This window comes from Plectropomus leopardus, chromosome 5, assembly GCF_008729295.1.
Source record: "Plectropomus leopardus isolate mb chromosome 5, YSFRI_Pleo_2.0, whole genome shotgun sequence".
Lineage (NCBI taxonomy): Eukaryota > Metazoa > Chordata > Actinopteri > Perciformes > Serranidae > Plectropomus > Plectropomus leopardus.
In genome coordinates this window covers 19,563,418-19,584,162 of record NC_056467.1, presented here as the reverse complement: position 1 = coordinate 19,584,162, position 20,745 = coordinate 19,563,418, and the positions used below count along the sequence as shown (strand labels likewise).

At 39.8% G+C, this 20,745-nt stretch overlaps 1 protein-coding gene across 1 annotated transcript in view; it reads right to left on the bottom strand.

The window, feature by feature from the left end:
* Positions 1 to 20,745, bottom strand: part of map3k10 (mitogen-activated protein kinase kinase kinase 10) — a 40,857-nt gene that overhangs the window by 15,405 nt on the left and 4,707 nt on the right.

Genomic DNA, 20,745 nt, shown 5'->3' with positions numbered 1-20,745 from the left:
AACAATTAATCAATTTATAGGAAAAAACAGCAGATTACAGACAATAAAAATAATAGATAAGGCATTAAACAAACATGTATAATGAATAGAACAGAGAAAAAATTACTACATAGTCTTGTTCATTTCAAGGGACACTTTGATGATTTTTACCAGGTCTGTGCCGCAGCACAGGGGGAATGTGTGCAGATGAACTGTGTAAAGCTACAGTTTGTAACTTTTTTTTATTTGAAAAATTAATACTAACTTTTGGTCATATTTTCTGAAACTTTCACTGTATTCCCAGCACTAAATGAGACAGATAATCTGTGAAAAGAGCCATCTGTCATGTCAACTGCTCATGAACTGCAGTCAGAATAAACAGCCCTGATCCAATGTGAATCAAAATTCTGTTAATGCATTGCCTATTTCTCGCAACCCTAACCCTGTGAGCACAAATCTATAGGATGAAACAAAACACATCATTTTGCATAATCAATGGCATGTTTCGCATCATGCTGCAGATTTTCTTCTTATTTTCTGTGTTCAAAACATTTATAGGCATGGTGCTCAGGTGAGGTTGGGACTTTATAAAAAGGTAGCAATCAACTGTCAGATGGCAAGCAGCAAATAATGGACACAACACCCAAAAAACACAAAAATAGCAAGAGGAGACACCAAGTGGATAAAGCTCGTTTCAAAAGTAATTCTGGGGTTGGGCAAGTTCTGAAAGAGAGAATAAGGAACAACACAGTTGGCCTGGTGGGTGTTTGCAGTTAGCTTACTAAAGTATTGGCTTTTCCATTACAACAAACAAATGTAACATTCCTACAATAGTAGCTTGCAGTTTACCTATGTAAAGTGTAGGGAGGAGGGGCCAAATTTAAATATATGGTGTTTACCAACAATAACGGACAATTCCTGCATAGTTTACCTTAAAGTGGTTTTGATTAATGAGTTTTCTGAGAGAAAAAAAAAAACGGAGTAGGTGTCATTTCTGGTCCAGTTTGACATATCTTAAACTTGTCACATTCAAAAACAAAATGTAAAAGGTGTGCATGCTCAGTAACACAGTCATGTTTACAGTACAGGTGTGGTCGGACTAGTGTGCTCAGCAGGTTTCTGCCAGAGGGCACAACTATCGTCTCTGGTCCAGTAGTGTGTGATCTGTGGATATTTTCCAGTTGTCAGTCACTTTAATGTCTTCTGTGTTAATGTTAGCTTTAAACCTCATCTCTCTCTTCCATGTACGACTTCCTCCTTCATTTCCGTGTGAGGGCAGGCTATGGAAATATTTGGAGTGTACACAGTTCATAGGCACTGAGGCAGCTGGGGGTTGATCTCTCCCTCTCTCTCTCTGTCTCTCTCACTTATCTACAGGCGTATGCAAAGGGTGGTGGAGAGACTAAGACACACACACACACACACACACACACACTCACACACTCACACACACACACTCACACACACACACACACACACACACACACACAGCGATCTTTGTTTACACACACGCACTCTTGCACATGCACACACAACCTTTCACGTGATAAAGGTGTGCCTCTCTGTGCTCCGCTCTGTCCACAAGCTCGCTAGGAGACCAGTTTCAGTGATAAAGAATTGATCTCAGGCCACTCCGCACATATTTCCATAGTCAGAAACAAGTATTCGCATCCTTACCGTACCACACAGTAAAAATACTCTTTACTTTATGCTTCATAGAAAGTCCCCTTTAAAGTAGTAATATAATGTAAAAAATATAATATAGTATACTTGAGATATATATATATACACAGTATATATTTATTTATATATATATATATATATATATATATATATATATATATATATATATATATATATATATATATATATATATATATAAACAAAATATATATAAAAACTGGGTAATTAACTAATTTTGTCTAGTGAGTATCTCTGCTTTTGCTGTTAAAATACTTTGTAAACTATTTGAAGTTGCTATATAAATAAAATTATAACTATTATTTGTGGTGTTGACATGGCTACACATCAGTGTAGACTTTAATTGACATTAGACTGCTGATACGTGCTGATACGTTGGTCTCTGCAGCCCCAAAATAGAACTTATAAATGAATATTTGTAAATAACCTTAAAACCACTATTAAATAAAACACAGTTAAAAACCAAGCAGCATGTTAAAGAATAATACATAGCAGGAGTGATGATGATGCCGTTGTTTGGTTCTGTTTTAAAGTGCAAGGGAGGCATAAAGAGAAGACATCATAGCGGCCCTTTAACGCAATCTCACGACACAAATAGACAATAGAAATATAGTTTAAAAAATCGAATCCCCCCCCCATGGAAAACAGAGTGGACGCAATGTCAAACTGCAGATGAAAACAGGGTGTAACAAGTTGACAGTTTGCTCTGATATTAGGTCAAGTCCTCTACCAATTGAATCTTGCTTTGTCTCATGTCAACATTTCTAGGAAATTATGACAGCTGTTTTTTTTATTATTTATGGAGAATATGACTGCAGCTTGACTTTCTGTAATGTGCGGTGGTTTAATATATAAAAATATATTATATTTTATAATATGATGATTATGTCTTTGGTATGTTAAATTGACATTTTCAGATGTTCAGCTGTTAGATAAACATAATAGAATAAAAAGAGTATAATTTTCTTTAAATGAAGTTAAGTAGAAACATTAGTATAAAATGGGAAGAAGTACTTCCAGAAATGTCACCCGTCGTCTTTTCTATTCTGTCGCTATCGTCTGTGTGAGGGACAGCTGTCTCCTCGAGGCTAACACTTTTTTCTGTCTCTGAAAAACAAAAGATGGAGTCCAGGCACACTCGGAGAGGACGAGAGGACGGGATGTGTTTGCATGCTTTAGATGGGTGTGTCTTCCTCACAGTCTGCCTTCCCTGGTTTATTTTGTGTGTAAAAATGCAAAGAGCATCCATAAAGGAAAAAGGAGATGATGGCCTGTAGGTGGAGGACGGGATAGAAAGGACAGAGAGGACAGAAAAAGAGGAAACTGAATGGAGGTCTGATTTAGCAGCGTTTCCACCTGCTTTAGCTCTCCTCATTTATTTCTTAACATCATCGTGTTGCTTTCACACCTCGAGAATGCCACAACGCAGCTTCTTGGCACCACCTGCACATGTTCATTCATTCATCCCACCACAGGTTTTCACTCCCGGTAGCATTTCATACACACGTCAGAGATCAACATGTTTGTATTCAGCTGGCAGCACAGAAGACAGAAGTGCAGCGATACACAAATAACACCAGCGAGGCCGTCGGAGGCATCGCAGCATGTTTTATTACAATGAGGGAGGAAAAAAAAAGACCTCAAGGATAGTGTGGCTTTTACACAAAGCAGTGCTGCTGGAAATGTTATCCCAAAATAGAGTGCAGCATACAAATGAGAAGAACTCAGGAAATACAACTGACTCCCTGGTTACTGCAAAGTCTTTCATAGCAACAAGCATTATGGAAATTATCACAGGCCTGGATGTGTCACTGAATAATCACACCATAGCATGAAAAATAAAGAATAAATGCTTCTACATGGCTCTGTAATGCCACGATCAAATGTTGAACGTTAATGTTTCAGTCAACATTTAAACACACAGTAGACAACCCGTTTAGTGTTTGTCCTCCAGTGACACCTTTCTGCACACAGCCAACTTTAATCAGACTTTATCTTACCAATCACCTGTTGTAACCTACCGTACAAAGAGCTGCTAAACAAATGTAGTCTAGCAGCCCTGTGAGGCTGCAAAGAAAAAAAATCAGCAAGATGGATAAGGAATTCGGTCCAAACTTTGTTTTTGATCTTAAGCCTGAGCAGTGAAGTAAAAGTAAACTTGCAGTAGTAATAATGCTCGTGTTTAACAGTCATTATTTTTACCATGTGTACCATTTTAATTAAGCAATCTAGCATGATAAGGTTTGCTAATTAACACTTAAGTACAGCTGAGGCTGAAAGTCAGAAGTTATTTGATCTTTAACCAGAGTAAATGTCAAATTTATGTCGCCACAATTACTTCCAGTTAGACTGGAAGTTATAATTTTAGAAGTTTTTTGAAAATTTTTAAATAATGTTGGCGTAATTAATATTACAAATACAAATTAAGCTTTTGGTAGCCTACTAGTGGAATGAAAAAGCGACTTGATTTAGTTCTTTGCAAAAATTAAAATCAATTTGCTTTTCATTCCATTACATTAAAAATACAACCAAATTCTCACAGTAATGTGCCATTTTTTTCAAACTACAGTTAAACACTGTAAATCTTATTTTTTTGGGCCAAAAAACAACCCTTTACATAAACAAAAGACTGCTCTTTCATAGCATGCAGTATTTTTTATTTTACAAGTAGTTGGCCAAACAGAATGACAGAAGCCACATGCAGCCATCATTAATTATCTTGTGACCCACAGGTCAGCTGCCATATAACGCTAAACCTCACATTCTGCTGTAGAAAACTGTAATAAATTTAGCATTAATATACTGTTGAAGTTCATTACGGTAGTGGCACTGTAAAATAATGGTAGGATGCTGGCAGCTATAGCTGTCAGTAGTTTGCTGCAATTTTCTTGGAAATTTTGTTACAGTGACACAAATTGAAAACATTAGCTTATTAAAGTTTAAAGTTTTTATTATAAAGTTTATCATTGGGGACATTAAATTGCATGATGTCATAACAGATATTATCGCAATACTCTGTATATCGCAACATTTTTTGAATCACAATAATATTGTATCATGACTTCAGTATTGTGATAATATCGTATCGTTGTGCCTCTGGTGATCCAAACCCCTCGTCTATCATCAAGTGTAGACTTGGAGGAGGCCTGCGTGGTTAAGGGCACATAGTTTGAAACTTTACGGCATGTTGCAGTTCTTTCAAAGCTAAGCATTATTGATCAGTTGTGAAAAATATTGATTATCTCTCAAAAACACCTGCTGACTGTCACACTGTCAGCCATCAGAGAGGGCAGCAGTTTCCTGCACCATGTGATAAAATGTTGATTTAACCTTTAAACCGCTGTCACTCTTTTCTCCAACCTTGTACCCTGACCCTGGCTAAGTGTTGAGAAATGGCTCTGAGTCACTGTTCAAACACAGATGTGGGAGTAACGAGCAAGGCTTTAACCGGACTAATGATCTCCACACTGGTTAGTCAGGGCAGTGAGCACAGGTGACACATTAGCCCACTCAGATATTTCACAACTGAGGAATGCAATAAAATGTCCTCTAAGTGATGGTATTTCTGTCACAGCCACATACACTGATGTTTGTAACACCATAAACCAACATCTTTGGCAATCTGGAAAGTCCCCACAGAAGAGAACCAGGGTAATGAGGGTATGCAGCTTGGACACACAACAGATCCCACTACAAACCCACAGTGTTGAGATAAAGAAAAAAAAATCCTTAGTTTTATGTCTGCATTGTGACTTTGTGAAGAAATCTCTTTTCTTTGGCTTTCTCTTGTCTAAACCACCATATTTCTTCACTTATAGTGACTTCTTAGTGCAAAAAAAGCTCAAGTTCAGGTATATGTTAGGAAGATTTCTCTGGGGCTCTTACTATCCTAGTTTGTATTTAGTGAGACGATCCTGCTGTTGTGCTGTCACAAGTTAATACACCTTTTCTTATCATTTCTTATTTTATCAAGAAAACTAAAGTAGGTGCAAATGTTAAAATTGAACTTTCTCATTTTGGCAGAATTACAAATCAAATGTTACCATCACATTTAAAGACAAATGCATTCTGTGTCTCTGTGCTTTATCTTGATTTCCCAACGTAAGTTGTAAGAAACAAAAGCTTACAATAGAAACTCAGTGAACATATAAACTTCACAAATGCAAATCTTCAGTCTAAACAGTGAAGGACACACAAAGCTCGACTGGTTAACTGTTATTGTTTCGTGTTATTTTTTGGCTCAGTTCAGTCTGCTGTGTCATTAACTTGTTGTTATGGTAACAAGGGCAGAGGTCACAGACCGATACTGTGATGCTGGGAAAGAGGAGAAGAAAGCCCTCACGCCCCTATGAGGATGCTTTGTTTTCTTTTTCTTTTCTCCCCCTTAATTTTCTATTTAAAGGAGCACTCCGCTGATTTTACATGTCACGGTCAGAAGCACAATTCATCCTGAGAAAGCAGCTGTATATGGTTTTCTTTGGCTTTGCATCTTAGACTGGGTTTTGGGACAGCACCTTTTTTTAAAGAAACAAACTGCATCACGTACTGCTGGATGTGAAGTCTGACAGATTTGTCGGTTCATAAGGAAGAGGGAGTCTAACAGCTCTTCGACGCATACAGCGAGGAGTACATTCTGGCAGATGGAGCACGAAAAAAGTGTCCAGATAAACTCCATGTGACAACATTCAGGGAGCCTATCGAGCCCTGAGCGAGCCAAAGCAACGGCTTGCTGTTTCTCTATAAACAGGTTGGAAGTGCGCAAAGTTTCACCAAAATAGAGCCAGGGTGAGCGTTTTTTCCAACAAGCAGCACATCGCTTGCATGTTTGCTGATGCACAATGCAAGTTAGGACATCTTCATTGGGAAAACAATTAAAACAATCTGATGTTTGTTCCCTTTGTATTTATTATGCATCAACATAAATTATTTTTAGTTATTCTCAGACAAGGATTTTTAAAATTTCATGACTCAGACTCGCTCTATCTAATGTCAGTTAGCAGCAGTCCAGCACTACAGCTGATAGGACAAATTGACTGCGCCTTACAGGCTCACAGATACACTAGCAAGATGACAAAATTAATCAGCAGCATCTGAAATAGTCTCAAAATTTGCCAAGATGACCCCCAAAGGTCAAGAGCCAAATATACCAAAGGAAATTTGTATTTCACAAATAAACAAAGATCCCACTTGAAAACTGTAGGTAACAGCTTAGCCATGTTGCAAAGTATATATATATATATATATATATTTTTTTTTTTTAAGATTTTTTGGGGGCTTTTAAGCGTGAAAGGGGGAGAGACAGAGAGGGGGCGACATGCAGCAAAGGGTCGAGGCCAGAATTGAACCCGCTGCGGCGAGGATACAACCTCTGTATATGGGGCGCTGCTCAGGACAGCATGTATCCACGATGTGTAATGATGCGTTATGGAAATCATAGTATTCAGAGGTGTGAAAAAATATCGATATGATATTCTGTTTTGTGAAACTGTATCGATTTTCAGAAACGCTGTTGATTTCATTTATTGTCATGCAAAGATTTGTTGCAGTAGTTTATATTGTGTTGTGTTTAAACCCACAAACCCCTCTTTCCGTCACTGTTGTAATCTATCAGCCGTTTGTTTATTTTCATTTTTTTTTAAGTCACATTGAGATAAAAAAATCTCTTTTAAAAGAGACATTTATTTTGTAAGCCTATATGCCTACAAAATAAATTGGACTCCACTCAAACACGACAACATCGCCTATTGATAAAGTAAATACAATGAACACAGGCCTATGAAACAGGCAGAGTCATAAAAGGTAGACCACTACCTTTGACAATCAACCTTTAAATTAAATTTAAATCATCACAATATATTGTCTGGTTTACAGTATTGCAATATATAGAATCGTAACCTCTGTATCATGATTCATACCATATCGCAAGAGTATTTGCATTATAGAGCCCTGATAGTAATTCAGTTTTATTTGAGTGGCACTCGAGAAAGAAAAGTCAGGGTAACAATGTCTGAGAATCGCTCACTTTATTTTGACCATTCAACCTTATCAAATCTGCCTCTTTCAACTTAACCAAATTTCAGTTTAATACAGAATAGCTGGAGTGCCCATTTAAATTTCTCTATGGGGATGAGAGCATCTATATAAACAAAACATTTGACAGTTAATGAAATGTAGCCTCCAGTTTTACCAGCTGGTACATCAAATATTTTACGCTCAGTATTTGAGGCATAAACTTCACAGAGAACACTTCACACAGAAAAAAACTTTTCTGCAGACATTTCCCTTTTTCTCTTTCCAACCCATCCTTCTTTTCTTTTCCCCTCATCAGTTGCTTTTGCACCCTCCTCCTCTCTAATGCAGAAACAGGTGTAGCCTGCAGGGTGGAACAGCTGTTGTCATGATGCCAAGGCAGCGAATCAGGTCCCAGCAAACTCCCAACTCCCAGCTGATACCTCCCCTCACACCTTCGCACCTTGTCATCCCCCCTGTATGCTCAGAGGTGCTGGTTGTTTAGACACAACCAGCACCAACCTGCTGGTTCCAGCTGTCTGTCAGGGAGGCATATACAGTGACTTGACTGACGTGGCGGCGAGCCGACTGTGCATCAGCACAGATGAGATACAGGCCCGTGGGATGCTGAGCAGCCAGCCCCCCTGCCCTGCAAGCCCGACGTCTCTGTTTCTGCTTAGGCAAAAGATCAAAAGTAACCTCCCCCTCCAACCCTACTGCCTTATGACTGTCTCTTCATCTTCCCCTCTTTCTCCCCCCACCGTCGTCCCCTCTGTCCCTCCCTCCCTGTGCCGGTGCCCACCGCCTGACTGTCTGCTGTTGCAGCTGTTGCCAGCCTGGCTACCATCACAACACACTGGGGAGAAGAAATAGAAGAAGAGGCGCAGAAAAAGCAAAAGAGTGAAGGGAGTCAAAAAAAACACCGAGAGGTGGATTGTGTGTACATAATGTGGGAGGGGGGGTTAGAAGATGAGGAGGCGATGCGGGTGGTGGTTTGAAGATGGTGAATGGGGGAGGGGAGCTGGAGGATGAGAGGAGGAAGGAGGCAAGAAAAGGACACAAATGACAAGAGCTGCAGAAATGAGGGCAAGAGAGGAGAATGAAATATGGGGAAGACGCAGCTAAAGGGGAGGATGAGCCGGCGCAGGAGAGTACGTAGAGGCAAGAAACAGAGAGCGAAGTGGGGGGAGAAAAGGAACGAGCACGGCAAGAAAGAGGGTAATAATGAGTGGATGAAAAGATGCGGGCTGCTGAAGGTAAAGAGAGATGGCTAGAGGGAGAGCTTTTGTCATTTTCCTGGCAGCACATACCAGATGTCTTTGTATTTCAATGGGTCTCTCTACTTTCCTTTGGCTTTCACACATCTCGTCTCTCAAGAGATTTCAAGCACAGGAAGACATAAGACATCTTTCTAAACACACACACGCAAAACTTCAAATTCCTAAATTCTAAGTCTAATTAGTTTGAATTTCTGTGTGAAAAACCCAAACATAAGCACACAACTTAAAACACTTTTAAAGATGTTGTTTCTCCATCAAAAATGATTAATTTTAGTTCTTTTTTAAAAAAAAAAAAAAAGGCAGTGGAAAGAGCAGAGCATCTCAGCACATAAACACAATTAAATATCCCTTTGAAACCTGAGCAAACTGGCTTCATTTCTTTAATAAGCATGGGAAGAAGGCAATGGGCAACTTAAAATGAAATGATCAAAAAAATAGTAAGAAACTATTAAAAAATTACAAGAAAACAGCCGTAAAAAAGCAATAAAAAAGAAAAAGAAAAAGATATAAGAAAATGACCTTAAGAAAGTGCTAAACAAAGAAAGAAAGAAAATCATTTAAAAATATATTTTTGTTCTGTTACATGATTTTAAATATATAATTATAAGGATTATAAATCTATAAATATTTCTGGACATTTTTCCTAGCTTTTGACAGTATCTAATAATTCCCCACCACCTAGGCATTTTCTTGTCCCCTTTTTTTTTTCTCAATTTGCGGGACTTTTTTGACAAGTTGCTAATTACATTTCCCCCAAAGTATTCAAATTAAATCACACCCGTTTTCTCAGGTTTTAATGCTTATGAGAGTGAATGAATGTGGCACAAGAAAAGTGATGTCGATCCAGGTGTGAAAAGGTTAACACTAAAAACTGATGATCACCAGAGCAAGATGTGCAGCGAATGACTCCCTCTCTTCCCCGTTGCCCTTTGCTTTGATATGGAGGTTGTAGTGAATATGCTCCCATGTCACTGATACCCCAGTTTGGCTCCACTCGAACCACCACAGGCCATCGGGGCTCTAATCCTGAGCCGCGCAGTGGCACAGTTTCACCCTGCAGCCATTCACTTTGTCTCCACACAAACACAGCTGCCAGATTCGTGTGACCAGGCAGCCTCTCTCTCAGAAGACATTGAGGTATTAAATGAGGTGGCTTTCTCTTGGCTCTTTTTGCTTGGAGTGTGTGTGTGTGTGTGTGTGTGTGTGTGTGCGTGCGTGCGTGCGTGCGGTATGAAAATGGTAGTACTTACAGTGTGGGAATTTTAGAGAGGTTTGAGATTTTTTGACTCATGACAGATTTGAACTTTTATGGCTACTTTAGTTTGATGAATTGCACAGAGTCAAAGTGCTTTTGTGTGTAGCAGCTGCAAAATATGAGGCTGTATTTTCATTGGCGGATTATGAGACAGTGGGCCCCTGGGCACAGATATGCAAGGGGCCCCACCACCTCTCCCACATAGGAGCAAGACACATAGAATTTGGTTTGTGTGTCTTTAAAGTTGTTATGCATCTTTTTGTTGTTCTTTGTCTCTTTGATGTCATGTTGTCATTTTGCGTCTTATTGAGGAAATGTTTGGTCTCTTTGTGTCTTTTTTTGTTAAGTTTGAGTCGCTTAGTGGTTTTGTGTCTCCTTGAATTTTTGTGTCTCTTTTTAGTAAATTTTTGTCTCTTTATGCCTTTATGTTTTTTCTATGCCTCACTAAATTATAAAAATAATAACATTACCACTCAAAAAATACACCTGTTAATTAAGGCACTGACTGCGCTAGTTGATGAGATCAATAACTGAGCAGTGAAGTCTTATTATTTTATGTCATTGTAATTAATTTAACATCCATGACTTATGGATGGACCTGATCAAGTGTCCAACATGACAACATGTCACATCTCTCCACAGCTAATCTAAACATTAATTTAACATGACATTCTAGTATTGGCTCTATAGACTACAAACTTGCAGAGCACTGTCTGCTGTCTGGCTGAAGTGTCCTCTACTTGACTCCACTATGAAAGTGGGTGAAGGACTTTCGGCTCGGGGGAACACCCAGTGCCTTCTCTGCATGGCCCGGCTCCCCACCCTCCGTGCCAGGCTGTTGGCAAACAACAATGACCCTCTAACAGCAGAGTCAACAGCCACCCAACATACAACAGCCCAGGAGGTGCCAATGTAACGAGTGTGACTGTGGGACATTATTGTGTAAATGTACGGCTTAGTAGTGAGAAACAAAACATCATATTGTGCTCATATTCAGGAGGATTATCACACCAGAAACTTAAGAAATTCAACTGATAGCTGATGTGAAAATACAAATGTATTGTCTCTGTTGCTTTAGCTGAGTGTTTTCCCCTGTGGTTGCACTTCTTTGTCATCTTGACTTTAATTTCAGATGTCCTCTCGTGCCATTGCTTCTCAGACGCTCCAACTGACTGAAGAGCTGAGGTGAATTAGAGATGGCGATGATGAGGAAAGGCGCTGCCTTTGGCGCTTAATGTTGGTGTTTACCGCAATTCTGTTTGCCTGTCTCCTAACTAAGAGTAAAACGAAACACTTCTTGACCCCGTTTTGCAGACGAGGACTCAGAAACAGGCTATAAGATGTTTTAGCCTTCTGTCTGTTTATGCAAATATGCTGCAATTATATACTCCACTGATGTACTGAAGTGTCATGATCCAATATGTGACAAAATCTTAATGAACATTTGAACAGCAATTGTGAGCACTAATCAAACCACACAGTACATATGCTGCACACATCACTGCATTTATGACTAATGCTGTTACTCAGCTGAATTATGCAATTCATAATGTACAACCTCATACAGCAGGAGGGTGTGTGAATGTGTGTCAGTATGCTTGGCAGGTCCACAGAGAGCCTGAGCTGCACTGCAGTAAGAGAGAGCAGCAGGGAGTCTTCACTGCTAACTGGCTTTAAAACAACTTTTTATTGACCAGTGGAGAAAATAATGATGTTGTGTGTGGGCGCATGCATGTGTACTCATTTGTAATCATGCACCCATTGACTGGGTCTCACTGTTTGGTTTAGTTGTGTCACAGCAGCTCTCCCCGTGTCTCACACTCACTGGAACAGACTGAAACTCGGCGGCGTTCCCATCTGACAGCGAGGCCATACAAACATCTGTTAGCAGTGTGGCCGAGTTCAGGTGGTGAAAACAGCTCAAAGTCCTGCTAACAATCCTGATACACCTGATATCATAATTTTCTCTCAACCAGTGTTTTCAGTCAGCTACTACTGAGAAAAAGTCAAATCAATCCTTTCACAATGTGTATTATGTTTTGTTGCAGGATTGCATTCTGGTCTGATGAGGCTACAGTCCGAGGAGAAGTCGGTATCGCTCTGGTTTGATTCCTGCTGTTGCCACAATAACAATGTGAGTCTATAATTAAGTCCTGACACACATCTATACCCACATTTGATGTCTAAGATAGTTGAAAAATTAGCTCAACTGGAGCTGCAGTGGAGAAACTGAATCTCAACATGAAATTAGATGTTCATTTAAATGGATATTGCCAACATAAGAAAGATTCGACAGAAAATCAGCGGCAAACATCGCTGCTAGGTGTTTTGGGGGGAGTGCTTTTGTGTGATTTTTCTGCTTTAAAGGGACAGTAAACCCCCAAATCAAAAATACATACTTTTCCTTTTACCTGTAGTGCTTTTTATTAATCTAGATTTGGTGAGAGTTGCAGAGTGTTCAAGATATCGGATGTAGAGATGTCTGCCTTCTTTTCAGTATAATGGAACTAGATGCATTAGGCTTGTGGTACTCAAAGCACTAAAGGTTACATTTGAACAACTGAACAGTAATGTCTCTTTCCAGAAGTCATGACTCGCTGACTAAAGATAATCCACAGAATGTGTTGTGAGCAGTTTCATGTAGGAACTATTTTCTCTCTACTGAACTGCACCCACAAACTGTATCAGTGCACAGAAGGAAGCATGAATCTACACATGGATGAGAAGCTCGTGCCCATGAAATGTGCGAGATGTAAACATTACTGGTGTCCTCCTCGACTGAGCTTTAACATTAGCTGAGCAATGCTAGCAGTGTCAAACTGTTGTAGAATACTACTGTAAAATGTTATTGTTGCTTCTGTAGCGTGTAGTTCAGTAGAAAGAAAATAGTGAAACTGCTGACATCAAGATCTGTAGATTATCTATAGAGTAATCAGGTCGTGATTTCTGGGGAGAGACATTGCTGTTGAGTTTTTCAAATGTATTTATTAATTTGCTGTTTTGAGCACCACAAGCCAAGTGCCATCTAGTTCTATAATCAGCAACTCACACCAAAACAATCGAGACTGATACATAGAAAGATTAATATGTCTTTTTGATTTGAGGTTAAACTGTTTCTTTAAGCTAGTCTACAGCTCGAAACTAAAGGCTAACATCAGCATGCCAACAATGTTTATCATGTTTACCATCTTAGTTTAGAGGTTTGGCAAGTTAACATTTGCTTACTAAACACAAAGTGCAGCTAAGGTCGATGTTATTAGTTTTGCAGATATTTGGTTGTATAAACAAAAGAATTTAACAAATTGAAACTCTGACCTAAAAAATTCATCCTGAGGGGAAATAATGATAATAATGACTTATTAGGATTTATCATTTGGCAGGTATGAATACTGATACAAAAGTTTACATTTCAATCTATATAATAGGCCTAGTTGTTGAGATATTTCAATCTGGATCAGAGGTGATGGACTGACCACTAATAGCCACTAATGAGGATGAAGAGGTAATGAGGACTCTTGACTCATTTCTGTGGATCATTCAATATCACTAGACTTATTTTAAATGTATCATATCAACATATTTAGATTTACTTTATGAACAGTACAAGAAGATTTGAAAAATCTATGTATGTTACTTCAACTCAAGTAAAGAAAAGAAAAAGCTTTGTACCCCTTTTCCACCAAAATTAGCACATGTATGCAGGTGTTTTAAACATGGACCAACCCGCTAAAAATAGACCATAGACTCCTCTCCCATTGTGAGTAGACCACAGCTGTGTACACAGCTCTGCAGCAGATGAGTATGCCTTTCTGTATATGTGGGTTATTTTTTGTTTCTTTTTGGTGTGTTATGGACGACATCACGGACAGGCTAGAGGAGAGGTAAACAGAAGAAAGCAGCATGTATGGAGGCCTGTGAAAATTTTACAGTGGTTACTTATACATATACACACACATATACATATATATATATATACATATATATATATATATATATATATCTTACCTATTCAGTCTCTCTTTCGAACGCTGTGCAAACTAATGTGGATCAATAACTGGGTGCTGCTTGGGCAGAGACGGATGGTATTTGTGGTGGAGCATCATTGCAACTCCCCTGTAGGTGCTAATATTAGCACGTTAACCCAGGTGTTGTGTTTTCATCAATGCCGAGCTGAAGCCGATTATACCCGTGACTACTACTGAGTCATTTGACCTGGGGGTGAATGCTGATTATAATTTTTCTCATTGCATTAAAAAGCCAGATGTATGTGAGCGTTGGGTTTTTTTTTTTGTGCAATGGAAAAGGGGCGTTAGTGATTATTACTTGCACATGTTGGTGTTCATATGGGTGCAGTTGTTAAATAATTAATGTCTGTCACTTGTGAAGCGTATTGGTATAATGAGGCCTACAGTACAGACAGGCACATAGTGGAAAACTGCAGTCTACAGTCCATCAAGAGTGTTAACCTTAATCTGTAGCCAGCTCACTGAGATGAAGAAGGATTGTTTGATCTCTTCTCAAACTGGCCTTATATACTTCTGCCTATTCCTGCCTTCATCTCTCCCTCCCCCCATCCATCTCTCTATTCCCTTTCCCAACTAAGCCTCCAGGGGTTTCTCCACAGCCACTGCATTCCTCTACCCATCCTGCCTTGCCTCCATCCATCTCTCCACTCTGTCATTCGCGGCCTACAGTCGCCCCTCACTGCCTCTATCTCCCATCCTTCGCCCCCCCCCACACCCACACCCCCCTGCGGTGACTCCTGCCATTGTGAGTCCAGCGCTTTCACTCTGTCTTGGGCTGCTGTGTGAGAATGGGGTCATTGTTGCCCTGTTGCAGCGTGCACATGAGAGTGTGCATGTGTGTGTGATAGTGGGAGTGAGTTTTCTGCCCTAGCGCCAGCATGTCCTGCTGTCCGACCTCCACACACACACAGGCCGACATACTCGCTGCACACCCACCAAGCTTGCAGACATGCCCACAGAAATTAAAACACAGCCTGTAGTGTAATCATTCTGCCCAAGAGCCTAATTTCCACTGGTGAACACGTTCACTCTTTAAAATCCTTAATATGTAACTAAACTGAACAACAATAAGAACAACACTGGAAAGACAGGAAGCTGTAATTATCAGGACTGGGATCAAGCTTTTCATAAATCCATTACTAAATTTTATCGATAGGAACTAATAGCTATATTAGATTGTAAACTAATTCTATAATTACCTTCTCACTTTACAGTGTTTTTTTCAATCATATTTTAATCAAGCTTAAGCACCAAGACAGTGTTGGCATTTTTCCAATACTTCTTTTACTCTTCTCTCTAAAAAGTTAAACAGTATATTAGCAAGTTAATGTTAGCTTTGTCAGTTGGTTCAGTTGGCTACATAACAGCTAGTTACCTGGCAGTTACCAGGTGTAAATATTAAGAAAAAGTCAAACAAAATATTTGTCAATGCCTGACATGGATCTCTGTTAGATCAAAACATTGCTCTGTTAAATTAATTTACTGTAAACTATCAGTACAGACATTTTGTCTGCCTTTATTTTGTTTTTTAATCAGTTTAGAATCAATGTGAAATTTTAAGTTATGCCACCCAAGCTAACATTATTAGCTTATTTAAAGTTTTACTATGAAGGATCTTCCTAAAAAAACAACAAAATACAATCGATAAGGATGAGCTTTAAGCACTGGCATTAAATTATTACAGCGTACTCAAGTCCTCGTCAAAGAAAAAAAAAAATCTAATTTAGAATGAACACCCAAGCAGAAATGCGGGTAGGTTGGGGTTGTTCATACGTGACATGTTTTATACATTAGTCGACTATAACTATAAAATCAAAAAAATCAAAGGATGTTTGCAACCTCCAGCAGCAGCTGTAGACTGAAAAAAAAAATTAATTCACTGGGTCGACTGCCGGGAACTTTTTAAGGTTTACTTGTAATGTTCACACCTTAAATGCCAATATGACAACTTTGACCACTATCTGTTTTTTTGTCTTTCTTGGATGACGTACACTTTATTGATGATATGTAGATACATTTCCACCAGCATATGTTTTGTTTTCTCACTTAGAGAAATTAACGTGGCAGAGCATCGTTCCTGTGCACTCGGCAGCACTAAACCCCTGCTCTTTCCTGACAGGAGGTCAGTGCACAAACTTGGTATTTAAACATCCCATTGAGAGAGATTCTCACTCCAGCCTGTTCTTATTTGTTCTGCAAACATCGGTATGCAGCCCCATTGCGTGCACAATAAACAAGGTAAAGACGTTCCACTGTGTCACCGGTGAAGATGGAAATACAGTGAAAGTTGGACAGTGAGTAACAATAACGCCACTTAAATGTATGAGTGCTGTATGGGGGTGGGGTGGGGTTATATTATGCGACTACTATCGCTGTACATACCTTACTTGTTTTATTGTTGATACTGTGAACCTTTGCACATCCTCTAGAATATATTTTTGCACATTCCTGCTCAGCTCTTTAGTTGTAAACAGTTACATTGTATATTTTAAATACTATTTCTATTCTATATTTCTTGTCTATGTACCAAAACAGCAAAGCAAATTCAAACTTGGCAATAATAAACCAGATTCTGTTTTTTAGGAAATATGTAACACTCTGTAGATTATAAGGCGTGTAATACTGGTCTCTTCGTCTCTATTTTGTGTGGCAGTTGTACTGCTAGCTCACAGTTAGTCACAGTCTCGGCCTCCACCGCTCTGTCTCTCTGAGGGATTATCAGCCGGCACTGGCCTCCACTCTAATCCTTTCCTCAACAGACTCACTCTTATATTCTCTGTCTCTCTCTGTCTCTCTCTCACACTCACTCATTCTCTCACAAACACACACCAGATGCAGGCTTTTCAATGACAGCGACTATTTGCCTATCTCACCTTGTTAAACTGTTAACTAGCTATTACAGGATGTGCTGTTGGTGATGTCATGGAAGCTATTTAAACACCAAAATTAAAAGAAAAGCTCAAGTAATCCTATTACAGTAATTTGTCTTTTTTATGTCTTATATTCTAGAAACTCAATGAGCAAACAGCACACTTGACAAGCCTGCTTCTAGACACGGGGCTCCCGCTATTCAGATGATTGTTGACTGTGTAAACATGGCATCCATTTGAAGCTACAGCAGCCAAAACAGCAGGTAATGTCAACCGTGCTCCGTCTTTATTGAGTGTGTCTATTAGCCTCTGCATTCACAGTAAAACATCAAACAAGCTTCATCTGGGACCATAAACTTGAAAGTGATATTCACATTTGTTTTATTAAGTGTTGAATTCAGGCGAACACTTCTTATCTAACAGTTGTTCGGAGGGAAAGACAAATATTAGCTTCATGTAGATAAATGTCCACAGTGAGACATGGTCTAACTACATGACATTTACTGTATGTAAGAGCAGGCTGCAGGTATGGCTACGCCGCAGCCTGTGTCTTCTTGCAACAGGTGATCAGCTCACTTGTGTCGTCTTACCTGCAGCTGACTCACAGCCTCTATAGAGCTCTTTATAAAGTGTCCGTCAGTGACTCTCAGTGACGTACACGGCCATCACAAAGAAACCATGACTCTTATATCCTGGCAGCAGTGTTAAAGCAAATAGTGTAATGTGTGTTGACAAAATAGTGACACCAGATGTACAATAATTACTGTATTTGTATGATCATTTTGCCTTCTGTGCGACCAGTAACGCCAACAGGGACATAATGTACAATAATGCCACCACATTGTGATGCTTAAAATTACCGTAGTAGTTCATTTTAGTCTGTTTTGTCTCATTTTAATTCATTTCCCAAGAACCATTCGTTTTTACGCATCTCTTCTCACGTGACCTCTTTCAAGCCAGTAACGCTATGTGTAGGCAGGGGCTTAGAACCAAACTCTGAGCCCTGTGGATGTGCAGTCTCTGTGGGCTGTCTGCCTTTCCTCTCTGATACATGACGATCTTACCCTTTGAATTTTTTAAAGTTATTGTGTCTGTCTGCTTTCTGTCCCTTTTCTTTATTTACCTTATTAGGACCCAGACTTCCCTTCTTTTATATTCATATTGTATTGTATTGTATTAGATTCTATTATATTATATTTACCCTGGATTTTTTGCCAAAAAAGCCTATGGGATTCTTCCACTGGATTTTGGATTACGGCAGAAAATAAGCCCTGTGCCAAACAAAAGCTTGTGATGCTTACACGTTTTGTTCAGCAAGACGATCTTTACAAATGAACACCACTTTTATGATTTTTGAAGCCTAAATGTAATCACCAGAAGTAAAAGCTAACATTAGGCTATAAATGAACTACACTACAGTTGCATAATTTAACGCAGCCACAACAACGAGGCTGTAAAGCCCTGTTTGGCGTGATGACGTTCTGTAGATTCATTTGGCCACTTGTAAGCAATAATTTTTTTAAGACACAAAAGCTTTAAGCTCACACTCACAGACCAAACACCATCATTATCATTTTGATCATCTTTTTAGTGAAAAAAAAATGAATTGCAAAAATTACCATTCCCACTATAAGCATGACTTGATATTTGTCAAAATAATTGCTTCTATTTTTTTGCAAATCCTGCAGCCCTATTTTAATATGTCACTTTTGTGCTTTTTTACATTTTATAGACCATACAGTTAACTGAATAATCAAGAAAATAATCAACAGAATGGCCCTTGCCCCTGTCTCGTATAATAATATTATATCAATACACTGATGTCTATAGAGATCAAGAACACTCTTAATCTTTCCATTGTTTTTAATCCCGCTTGTCAATCAGGCCAATCAAAGAGGACTGGTGCCCTCTGCTTCGAGAGAGTAGAGGCTGATCCAGGATCAGAGTGACAGGTAAGGCATGACCAGGGGGGTCATGACCTGCCAACCCACAAACATGCTGTGACATCACTCTAAGGAGGTCATGGTAATCAGATTATCGCTGTTACACAGACTCACTCAGTCACTGTGAGCCTCGACCGACAGCAACACTCAGCAGGTTGAAACACTCACACATGCACGAGAACAAAAAATCTTTTCTGGGATAAAATTAGATGAAAGTATCGGAGTGAGTTAAAAATAAAACCCCTGTGTTGTAAAATGTCTGTAAAGCTTCAAACACACATGAGCACTGTCACGTTTTGCCTTGATGAGTTCTTCTGTGCGTTTACTGAGCGCAGGAGGCGGCTGACGGGGAGACAGAGGAGAGGCTCGGGGGCCTTAGCTGCTCTATCACCGCAGTGATGCCAAGTGGTCGGCGGTTTAAAGAGGACACCTGAGACCAGCGCACCTGGACAATGAGCTGAGGTGTAACCCTAAACTGAGATGAACCGCTGTTTATCCCCCGCGCTCTCCTTCTCTTGTTCTTTCCCATCAGTCTCCTCTCTCGCTTCATACATCTCCACTCTCTTATTCTCCCTCCACAACCTGATCTTTTCCACCCTCTCTCTTTTTCTTTCCATGCTTCACCCTTCTGGGCATCACCAGGCTAATGCAAATATCCTTCAGTGCCGGGTGTGACTCACAGTCTAATCACATACTTAACGATTAGCACCCACGCATTATTATTCGGGTTAGAATAAACAGGGTCCAAGCCCTTTATGAGACATTCCTGCATTTCTACAGTTGTTGTTTTCACACAGACAATACTCTAAATTGGGGGACTGACATTTTGCGCAGCAGCTGACAGCGGCTAGCAGCTGTATGACTCAGTGACACAGAAGCAGTGCCCATGTCACCATGGAAAGGCAGCGTTGTGGTGTTGTTGCCAAGGCCCCGCTGTCCAATACGCATCTGATCCCCCGTCGTTACTGTTACTGAGCCACACAGGAAAGAGGGAGAGCAGAGAGACGGGACTTTAAAAGTGAGACTCGAGAGGGATTGGAGATTAGGAGACGTTTCTGCAGATCAGCAACGAGTGTATTTAAACTACATTTACTTTTTGCCTGTCTTTAAAAGGCCTTTAGTCAGCATCCTGCACACTCCACCCATATTTGTACACTCCCTCCCCCCATCACTCATGTCACTATAGATAAACACACACTCCGGCTGACCTGCATGTACGCACACACTCACGCACACACACACAAAATGCACTTAGATGCTCGCAGTGTGTTATTTCTTTGATGCACCAACAACTGCAACTGCGTCTTTAAACAGCAAGTAGCACAAAGGACCAAAAATAGCTCAGTGAGTTGCAGAGCAGAACAGCTCTCCTTGAGGAGGGGAGGAAAGAGGAGGAGGAGGAGGAGGAGGAGGAGGAGGAGGTGGAGGAGGAGGAGGATGGAGAGCAGGAGGAGGTGCAGAGAGAGATGACAGGGAAAAGATGGCAGAAGGAGACCGGCTCTCCAGGACTTAGGCCTCCCTGCCGAGTTCAATTTAAGTTTCTCCTCCAGCAGCTCCCGAAAAAAAAAAACTCTACAGAAATGTGATTTTAAATTAACATAATGTCAAGAAATTATTATGACAAAGGTCAAATGTTTATACATCTGTAACTATCTATTTATTTGTCCCAGTGGATTTTATGCA